This window comes from Centruroides sculpturatus, unplaced genomic scaffold (assembly GCF_000671375.1).
Source record: "Centruroides sculpturatus isolate CEXI.00-Female unplaced genomic scaffold, Cexi_2.0 scaffold1455, whole genome shotgun sequence".
NCBI classification, from domain to species: Eukaryota; Metazoa; Arthropoda; class Arachnida; order Scorpiones; family Buthidae; genus Centruroides; species Centruroides sculpturatus.
In genome coordinates, this window is record NW_019385681.1 from 179,610 (window position 1) to 191,577 (window position 11,968).

Genomic DNA, 11,968 nt, shown 5'->3' on the forward strand with positions numbered 1-11,968 from the left:
GTTTGCTGAGCTGTTCCGCGACGAAAACAATGTTGAGCAATGGCGATGTCGAATGGTGACACTCGGTAAGTAATCCTACAATTTTTTATTTATAGCGTAGTTTATACGGATTATTTCCAAAAAATATATACGTATTTTGAAAATGTTGAGTCGGATTAGTCTAGAATCGATTAATTTTATGGAAGAAAACCTTTCAATCAGCCGTAGTCCGTAAACTTGACACGTGTCGGGCTGTGATTGGAACGACTCGTAAGAAATCGGATTCCTAAAGAATGGAACGTATCTATATCTTATAGGGGGGTCGACTGTAAAGCTATATATAACATCAACGAATCGGATGATATATACATTACTCCGATAATCTAAAATGGAATACTATTTCTCAAACTTCGTCCTACAAAATATTCAAGAAATATAATCTATATCTGTAAATAAATTTTAACTTATTACATTTAACATATTTTCCAGTACGAAGTTTCTCCTCTTCTCTGTTTCCACTCAATGCCAAACAGCCTCCAAAAAACGTTATCTGATATACGAAATTGAACATTATACAAGTTCCAGCATAATAACAGAAGATTCGAATGAAAGGAAATGGAGCCATCATTCCAATTCAATACGAAACGAAATTAGTGAGTGAAGTCAAAGTAATAGAAACTCCTGCTTCACCATATGTTACTTCCATCCGTTTGTCAACTGTATGTTTGGGATTAGTGATTCTCCAACATCCTATTAACACGAAGGCATCATCTATCTCGGTCACTGGAATTCAAATAATTTCTTTATTTAATGTATCAGTTCTCTCTTTACAGTATGTTTGTGCAAAAGTGATTTACTTACCAAGAACTAAAAACGGAATGGTGACATTCCAGTAAGTACTTTCTACCCCCGATAGTGCCATTAATCCAAAAGACGATACAACAGCCAAACCAGCGTTGATCACACTTGCTAAACCAAGAAGAGGTTTGCTTGTCACCCAACTATTGGTCAAGTTGAGGAGTATCGAAAGTCCAATCATAATTGCGACTAAACCTCCTATTTTAGGTTTCGTATTATTAAATTCTTTCTGAAATTCTTCTTCTATAGCTAATGGAGAATTTGGAACTACTTTGATATATGTGAAATGATACCTTTGTATCATGTCATGAACATGAGTGGACCATTTATCGAACAATTTCTTTTTTATTTCATTCTTATTATCGGTTACATAGATAAGTCCAATGGCATTCACTTTGTCATCGAAATTGTGGTTATCTTCCGTAACACCTCCTAAATTCATAAAATAGGCTTTATAAGTGAAAGACAAGAAATCTATGTCTATAGGATACTACAGCTTCTTTCTCTTTTGAAGTATGGAATCTATTCCCACTTCTGATATCACTTCGATAAGAGGATTTTTGAAGCATTTTTTATGCATAAGTGTGCACAGATAGCGATATTATATTAACTTTCCGTCAGTTTGTAATGTTATATTTTGTATGATTTCATCGACCAATTTTGCTTCTGAAAGAACACTTTTTACAAACATGTTTTCTCCATCTTTTTTTAATATTTCTATTGCTACAAAATTAACAATATCAGGAGTTCTCATTTGATCAGAAAATTGAGACGAATTGTAAGAAAAGTTATTTTTTATGAAGTTTTTAGTTCTAAATAATTTTCCTGTATCAGGAGTTATTATATCGTTAAAGGACTTATCGGGTGTTAATTCTTTAATAAAAATCGATAGAATAATAGACAGAATTAGAGGTAAAAGGATAAAGTAATATGGATACCGTCCAACTGTTTTTCCTAGTTTCATAAAAATATAACAAAGGAATTTTCTAACACAATCAAGCTTCATTTTGCAGCTTTGATATGTCCGTTGATAATTATCTTTGCCTTGCTATCTGAAAAAATTAATATTAATATATTTAATATTTTAAATGACATTGTAAATTTTCTGCGGTTTAAATTCTGTTTAATAATAATTTATTGTAGAACATTTGCCCATTTATTCGCTGTAGAAATGAAGGGAAATGTTATATAGATGGCTTCAATGGGGTTTATCTCAGGTGAGAGAAAGCTTGTGGTTTACATTTCGAAGGAGATATAAACAGAAGAACGTTTTATAATAATGATATTTAAAAATTGCAAGGCTAAATTGAACTGTACTATTAATATTTAGTGTACTACTGTTGTCTATAGTGGTGTCGTCAATACATTGCCTTAGAAACTACTCACAATATTATAGAAAGATTGCATGTATTTTTTATATATAAAATTTTATTTAGTATATTTTTTACGAATGTTATCTCTTTACTGTGTGATGTTATCATAAATTCAGGTTAAACTGGTAAAAAATAGCATCTAGAGAACAGGATAGTACGACTATTTCGTACGATGACCCTAATGTGCTTACAATTTATGCCAAGTACAAACACACTCATCCGTACATTGTGTACGCCAGCATAATTTGTAATTGTTTTTCAGAGTTACGTGATAAGTATGTTATGACGTAAGTGCTATAAAATAAGTCTTATGTTATAGGACACAAAAGATAATACGTAAAATTAGACAAATAAAAAATTAAAAAATTCATCAACCAGTTGGATAAGTTTCGGGGCCAAACTTTACCATTTTGTGGTGCTCCATTTATTATAAAACTTTATTTAAAAATTTTTATATTATTAATTATTATAANGATATAATTTAATTCCTTTCCTTTTTTCTGTCAATTAAACTACGTTTATTAACATGTGTTTTTGTAGATATTTTTCCGAAGAAAATTTCAAATTTATCAACTACTAGAAAAAAATTCATTATTTTCCATAAGTTGAAATGTGTTAACACAATTGAAAATTTTAAATAATGTCCCTATTAGTAACGAAAGAAATATTCATTTTTATACGAATTAACTGCATAGATTTGACCGTTTTCACGTTACTCGGGGAAAAATTTATGTCTTTGTATTATTTATATAGATTAAATGTATCAGTGCATAAATAATTCAATTATCCTAACGTATTAGCAAGGAAAAACCAGATGGCATTTCATTTCTGTAAATCACTATACACCAGATGTAATGTGTTTGTTCATTTTATTGTCGTAACCGATATTTTACGTTCAACTTACCATCATTTTTTAAACTTATTCAATGTAAAAGTAAAGATTTGAGACGCTATAATATTTTATGATATATTTTAAGATCAGTAATAAATTAATATAATATCTTCATACAAAACATGATATACACAGTGGCACGTTATCCTATATGCAAAAAAAGCTATTTTCTGGGATCCTCACCAACAGGGGACTTTAAACCAATCTTTATAAGAAAATATTTCCCTCAACAAATTTTCCTCCGATAAAAAATGTCTGAAGTAAAACGGTACATGGGTATCCCTAATTAAAATTTACATAGGCCACATGAAGCCATAATAAACACTGTGGGGGTTGGGGGTCATCAAAAGATTAGATTATGTAAGTTTAGAGTATGATTGGCCCTGCAACCATGTGTGTTTTGTCGGAAACACCTCCAATTTAGATAAAAGAGCAAATAGTTAAGGAGCGAGGGAAAGAGTCACTCTGAAGTCCAGGAATGAGCCTCTCAGAAGGATGAATGCAAGTACAAACAAGTAAAACGGCAAAGCCATATTTGGGACAAATCAATGTCTTGAAAACTCACTAGTAAGCGTCAAAGTAATCCACTTTGACGCGTAAGGCGGGTCTCGTTCTCATTCACCAATCTTTGGTATTGCTGGATTTGAGCGCGATCTTTCAAATTTCTGCGGCCTCGGCCACGGCTACTACCAGGAGGTCGTCCACGATGCATTTTCGATGAAATTAACCTATCCAATTTCGAAATTTATCTTTGTTGCGTGTCGCGCCGGGTTGAATTTTGCGTGTCGCGCCTAACGAAAATTTCACTTTTTTGTAAAAAATAATCGTGGCTATCGTATCTTCCGATATTTATTTTTTATTTTGCACAAACAATATATATATATATATATTAATTAATTAATGTAAAACGAAAACAAATTATATTTCTGAAGTTAGTTTTAATATAAAATTATAACGACAACCGCCATCTGCTTTGAAAAACGTTCAGATGCTGAAACGAGATATCTCAGGTCAATCGGTCAAGGTCAGCACGTGGCGACCAGAGATGTGTGAGGAATAACACTAGACAGATAAATGGGATTTTTTCAAGAATCGTTTTGTCAAAATTCGATTTCGCAACGTTCGCATTTCCAACTTCCTAACGAGCAATGCAAGTGCAAATCTCGCACTACTGCCAGTTTCTGGAGGGTGTCTCCATTTTGTATTTTATTCTGACTCGGTTGTCGGTCCTCCAAGTAACTACTAATTTGGTGTTTTTTATGCGCGCATCATTTGGGCTCTTAATATTCTGTGCCAAATTGCAACTCCTGACATATACTTTTTCATACCTGTAAGCTGGTAACACAGCAGGCAGTACGGTTTTAAAAACAAGACATAGTCTTATCACTAACAGAGTATATTATCGAAAAACAAAATTTTAAAAGAAAATCATAAAATCCATTTTAGGAAATTGGCTTACTTCTGTCTATTACTTCTGTCTATAAAACGGTGGGGGAACCTAGGGGCAGAGTATCCGAACTGCACGATTTAAAACATACCAGGATAAGAGTTGTCTTCTCTTTTTTTCCACTTTCTTTCTCTGTTCTTTTCACCATTTAGTCTTCTTTCTCCTTGCAGTCCCTCACTCGGTTTTTCATTGGGTTGCTCAGTCCCCTAAGTTCGACTCCCCGTTGTTTGCTAAGTCGCTTCGTGGGTCTTATCTTGTCCAGTCAGTCTGTTAGTCCAGTCTTTTAATTTAGTCACTTCTATTTTATTCTTCGATTTTGACCAATCATACTTTTGTTCTGGGGGAAGTTAAAGTAATTTGTGAAAAGCACGATTGGTTATCCAGTGGTACTCCTTCTCTTTTGTCGATGAAGAATGATGTGTCCATGTAACATGGATAGCATATCATCGATCACCCAATACCATGGAAAAAACGACAAAAATTCCCTTCGTCTTTTCCTTCGCATTTGTTGCGAAATTTTTAACAATAGATTGATAATTTTTGTTCCAAATTATTATAAATCGATATTAAGAAAAATTTGGAAAGGCGGTGCGTAAAATTGAAAAATAAACGAAATTTCTTTACAACGTTGGTTGATATATAAACAATCTCGGTGTAGCGTTTACATGCATCTCTGAGATTTGGGTCCAAAGGGCGTCCTGTCTGATAGTTAACAATTTCTCCAGATAGAACCAATACAGGGATATAAAAGGCATGTAAAGTTTAAAATACAATGAAATTTTCAACTGATTAATGAGAATCGATTATTATCTACAGGTTTAATATAAAGTGATTAGAATTAAAATTATACAGATGATTTAACTTGGGTCACTGCTCCCTCGTACATTTCCTTGACGAGCCTAACATATTTTCTTGGAACATTATTTTTCCTCAACCCTATCATACGCCTTTTCTAGATCTATGAATACCATGTGCAAATCTTCCCTCATTTCCCTGTGCCTTTCCATTAGCTGTTTTAAAGCAAAGATAGCATCAGTCGTACGCATTCCCGGCAAATAGCCAAACTATTTCTTTCTAATCTTAAGATTCCTGCCTAATCTTTCTTTCTATAATTTTCTACCAAAACTTCATAGTTTGGGACAATAACTTTATACCTCTATAATTTCCGAAATTCTGTTCATCCTCTGTACCTTTAAAGATTGGCACCAGAATGCTTTTCCTCCATTCATCTGAGATCTTCTCCTGCTGCCATAGTTTCTTGAAAAGGTCCCAGAAGATGTCAATTCCCTCCTTACCCAAACTTCTCCAAGCCTCAACCGGAATTCTATCAGTGCGTACGGGTTTCCACATCTTTATTTTCCTAAGCACACTTTCCACTTTCTGTTTGCTAATATCTTGCAAAACTCCTTCATTTGCCCCTCCATTCTAGTAAGAAGTTATCTTATACGAGAATGCGTATAAGATATAAGTTATGCGTATAAAAAAACAATTCAATGTCGTTAATTTTACTCTTTTAAAAATCTTTTCTAGTGCAATAATTGTTCATTTGACAAATTTAAAAAGTAGACTACAATAATAATATCCAGTCGTTAATTTTTAGAAATTTACAAAAGTTTTCAATACCAAATTGAAACAATTTTAGTAAATATATTTTTATATATTAACTTCGAAGAAATAAAGAAAACAGAGAAATATACTTATCACACATGCAAGTTAATTTGTAACCAACACAATTACAGTCAAAGAAGTTTCCTATTAGGAAACTTTTCTCACTATTGATTAAAATGTATTTTTTTGTTTTTTAAATGCTGAATTAATTAGAGTTTAGTGTTATTATTATTCTAAGCATTGCTCTTCTTCCTAAAATACAGATAGAAATACAGTAGATTTTTTTACGCGTAATTCAGCACCTGACTTATAAAAACGTAATTCTAGAAAACTTCAGCTATTAATTCGTCGCTGACAGTGAAATAGCGATGAAATCAATTTACATACTGCTACAAAGTACAGAACCGCCATACTTCTTGCAAATTTCAAGTTTGAAAGTATTTTGTTCATCATGCCTCTTGGTACCCGTTTAACAGACTTTCAGAAAGAATAAATTGTAGTTTTGGCAATCATTGGTATAAGTCATCAGACAGTAGCAAACATCATCAAGTGTTCAAAAAAGATAGTTCAGCATTATTTATGAAACCTTTCAAATTATGGTCCAACGCTCAGAAGTGGACGACGTTCAAAGCTTATTCCACGAGACCGCAGACAAATTGCGTATTCAAGTATTGTACATTACGAAAGAAGTTCTAAGGGTTTTACACAACAACAACAATATTGTTCAGTCGCAGATGAGAAGTGCCCCTGCATTTGAACCTGAGCACAAAGCTCCTCCAGTCGATTTTGCAAAGAAAAATATAGCAACTGAATGGAATAAGGTAAGTTTTTTTTGTTTCGTTTAATCCAGGGAATGTCCAACCCGCGGCCCGCGTGCCACACTGAACCCTACACACTTTATAGATACGTTTTTATTTATTTTGGTAAAGTATACATTAAAAATTATTTTTATTTCACTACATACGTTTTGATGTCGTAATGATGTAATTGGTTCTAGAAAACTGTTTTTTTTTATTTCTAGATAACTGTTATGCAGTGGGGTTGCACATACTGTTGTGAAGAATTCTTTTCGTGGACGAAAGATATCAAAACTATTGAAAGAAATAAGTTGAGTGATTTCCGTTTAACTAACATTATTAGAATTAAGAATAGTACCATAAAAGCATGTATTGACAATATCATAAAAGGAAAGCAATGTCAAAACTCGCATTGAACTTGTTTTTTTTGGGAGTATAATGTTTTTTGTTGACAATAATTTATATAATTACTAAAAATACAGTATTTGTTATTAAAATTTGATATTCACGTTTTGAACTTTTTAAAAGCATATATATTTATATAAAGTACCTTTGAATATACCAGCTGAATATAGGTAAATTTCTAATTTGGCCGATTAGGTAAAATAATTGGACAACCCTGGTTTATTCCTATCGTGCTAGCATAAGAAATAACAACGTTTTTGTTATTAAAATAATTTTTTCGAACAAAACAATATTTAATTTGGATGGGCCTGATGGATTTGTGTTTTACTGGCGTGATTATATTAAAGAGCCCAAGTACTTTTTTCAAAGGATCTTCTGTGGTGAAAGTGTAATGGTTTAGTGTGCTTTTTTGCATTGGAAAAATAAAATTTGGCATTCGTTACCTGTCGCACGAACAGTGCCGACTATCAACAAGTTCCAGAGAACAAATCTCTGCCATACATACATAGATTCAGTATAACTCCTCTTATTTTACAACAGGACAACGCATCCATCCATGTATAACGAGATACGAAACAGTAATTTAAAAATAAACGGATTGAACTTCTGCATTAGCCAGTTCGTTTTCCTGATTGCAAACCTATGGAAAGCGTTTGCAGGATCTTGGTTCACCGAATTTATGACTTAAAACTGCTTGGAACTCTCATGAGGCATCGACCATCAAAATCCTTTATGATAGCATGCCAAATCTCATTTTCGATGTTATTTGTAAAGGAGGTGTCCAAATAAATTTCTAAATTGAACTTATTTTGTAGCAGTTGATACTTTCTGCATTTATTTACTAGTCGATTCTATACTTTTGTGTTGCTTAAAATCAATTTTTTACAATTTATGCTGTATGCTGCGATATTGAAAACTATGAATGGCAACAAATTACGTTCTTATGAATTACAAATATAAGAAAGGTAGCTATATCATACGTGTAATGCCTAACCTTCGTGTAGTGAATTTGCAACGGTTCTATACTTTTGTGGAATACCTTATCTGTTTTTATTTCTTGATACTAATATGGTTGAGCGATTATAGACGTTTGTTTTAATGATCGGAGTGACATTCATCTGTATAATCCGTGCTTCTTTGTTGTGTTGGTTGAAAATTACGGTAATTATGCTTTTATTTGCTTAAAGTATTTATAATTTATTAAGTTCTTTGTTACATTTTCTATAACATCGGGTGTAAGTAGTATTAATGCACAGTAAATTATAATATTGATAAATATTATTTTATAGATATAGATATAGATAAATATAAATATAAATTTAGATAAATATTAATTTAATAAATATTGAAAATTAAAAACATCTAGAATCAACATTTTATTTGATTTTCTCTCATATTTGATGCTTATTAGATACAGAACTGATTTCAAGAGATACGACAGTTTGAAGTATGCGATTTAGATCTGCGTTTGAAGATTAAATAAGAAAGATAAAAAAGCGGAAAAAAATTCAGTTAATTCAACGAAAAAACCAGCAACGAGTTGCTCAACTTCCCCAGTTGGCGTTTCTGTTAAGATGTTTTATTTAAAATGTTTTAAAATTTTATCTATTATAAAATTGTAAAAAGCTTAATTTTGAGGATAGGGATGTGTTTTAAAAAGTTGTAAATGCTAATAACTAGTAAAATCGTCATCAAGTCTGACCATATTGAAGATACACACGGCTTCCTTTATCTTCGCACACGTTCAACATTTAATCAACCAATTTATAGACACTTCCATCTTGGTTAACAGACTTTTGGATAACCCTGCAGTTATAATGATATTTTTAAAATCTATATCTATATATATAAATGGACATGTATGTCCCTATATTTCGCTTTTCCGCCAAAACTACACATTGCAGGTGAATGGTGTTTGTATGTGGTGGTAGCCCCAAGTCTCCATTCGTGCATCGTGGTGGTTGCGTCTCGATAGCTATAAGGGTGCGGGAGATATGGGGCTGAAAGTGGTTGAAAGTGGCTTTCTATTTCGAATGTTTTGTTCAAATTTGTTCGAATTTGTTCGAATCAAATTCGAACATAAAATTCGAATATTGATTCGATTATAGAACGTTTGTAAACGTTTCAGAAACGTTGAAAATAATTCGTTTGTCTGGACGTGAACAGGAGACGTTCAGAAATAGAATCGGGACCAGGTTTCGATTTTCTGCGATTTTCCTGCGAAATCCAGGTGTTTGGAAATTCCTGCGATTTTCCAAATACTTGGATTTGATATTTGCCCATCATAATATAATTCGTAGACTGACATGTTTACTATTAATATTATACTTGGACCACTCGACCTTCGATAAAAATAATTATAAATACAATTTTTTATTACTTATTCTGCTGTTATTAAGAGAAATTGGATTATTTTTATAGAAGAATGCAATGGCACTTGGACAATCTGCCAAAGAAAAGTACTTCCCGAGAGAACATTGTATGGACAGTATATAATAGATTTATTGCTTTTATCCACTCGGCCGCAGGTGGTAGGCATTAAGAGACAATCTTCTTTCCATACATACGTGTTTGAAGAGATATAATATTATATGCCCGGCTGTAAGATACAAATTTTTCAGAATTCGTCCCAAAGTCGAACCGAGTTCAGTGTCGGACCAACAACAAATTTCACTTAGAAATATACATCAATATTGAAATACCGCAAATACTGCCAATTCCAAATACTCACACTTTTCATTCACAAAAAATTTCTGCAATTAGGAAAATTCTATTCTGGTGAATTATAACATACATTAATAAAAGGGACGATCAACCAAAAAATTGGGAGTTTCCAGTGTGCCGTTATAATTATTTATAAGTACGTCTTTGAATAAAATTGCTTGTAATTTAAAAATTAAAAATATATTCAGTGAATAGTGAAAAGAATTTTATAAATTAATTTATATAAAATTCTTGTTATTGAATTATTTAACTTTATTTTAAAAACTTACATTTATTAAACAATAATATATTAATTAATATTTTATCTCACGCATTTCAACTCGAGAAGTAATAATTATCTAGAAAACGTTTGTTAGTTCTCACGAGTTTGACATCATTCCCGATAAAATTTTTATATAAAATGTTATCACAGGTCATTTGATATTTTCAGTTTTTTATTATTTGCGTGTTACGTAAGTATTACAAAAAACCGTATTTTTTAAATCGAAATTATAACAAATTTATTCATATACCTGAAATTTTAATACGAATTTAATTAATATACACGTCAGCCTAAAAGTCAGGTAAGTGATATTTTAAAGATCGCTTTAAAAAGTTCTAAAACCGTTTTATAATAGCTGATACTTGAAGGACACCTGTCCAGTCTCACGCAATCTATTACTGTTTTTTGTGAAGTTGTCTGTGAAGTTGGCATAATGAATTCCGTTTTTTTTCAAGTAACATATGCCATTTGTTTGCCAACCTTTTAATCTAAATTATAAGAAATTCTGGCGACCTGGCTATCCCCTTTACAGGCGTGGGAAACTACAATAGATAGGAGGAACGCTCAGTGTGACCACAGAGGAAAAAGTAAGGAAAATGATGGTAACGGTTGTAAAGAGTAGCTAGGTGGTGAGAAAAGACGTCGACATATATCCAAAGAATTTTCGGGTAATTTCTGGCCAAATTCGAACTCGATCCTCCAGAATGTTATGATAACGCCTTATTTTTGGCTACCCGACTAGCTAAAATAAACAATAATTTTACAATGTATTTATATTATAAAATTACAGAAATGAAAACTAATATAATAAGATTTCGATGTATTCTACATGTGTTTTATGATCTTACTCTCTCAAAAGTAAATTTTTACAATTAACTTATGCCACAGTAACTTTTAAACTATTTATATGTAGCTTTATACGTAGGCAGAAATAAACCTACAAGAAAACGTCGACTATTCTAGTGTTGATTGGATTCTGACAGTCGGAATCCACGTGTGGAAATCTTCAAAATGTTTTTGTATTAGTTTTCATGTGTGTAATTTTACAAAAGTTTTAGGTCAAAGTAAATGTATAGAAATTTAGAGAAAGCTATTATGTGAAGCTGAAAAAATTGTTGAAATAAAACTTTTGTTATAATCAAATAATTTAAGATTTAATCGCTTCCATCTAGTTTAACTGACTTTTCAGAAGATCTAAATATTTAAATGATTTTGAAATTACTCAATACATTTATTAATATTATTTTGTAAATATAGAATTAATCTGCAGAAATGGCAATCATTTTACCAGTATTGTTTACATATGCTATGGTTGGAAATACTTTTGATTACAAAAATTATGAACAGGGAGATTTTCCTATTTATGGCACTNTTAATTGTTAAAATATATAAATTTATATTTTTAAGGTAAAAATTGATGAGAAATATTCTTCACAATATAAAGTGATCGAAATTCCTAAAGACGTCAGAGATCTTTATGATATTGATGCAAGATTATCTTTGAGTATGAAACTCTATTCTTATACACCGAGTTCTTTTATTGCTGAATTAATTAAAAGTTCTATTGGAAAAAAACGCAACGATGTAGAAATCCATATTTACGTTCAATATCAAAAGGTATAT

The 11,968-nt window shown here is 31.7% G+C and overlaps 1 long non-coding RNA gene across 1 annotated transcript; it reads left to right on the forward strand.

Annotated features, from left to right (window-relative positions):
- Window positions 1–10,460: 10,460 nt before the first annotated feature.
- On the forward strand, window positions 10,461–11,687 carry LOC111641146. The gene is made up of 2 exons (XR_002759361.1): window positions 10,461–10,646; window positions 11,603–11,687. It is a non-coding gene; the product is annotated as an uncharacterized LOC111641146 (long non-coding RNA).
- The last annotated feature ends 281 nt before the right edge of the window (window positions 11,688–11,968 follow it).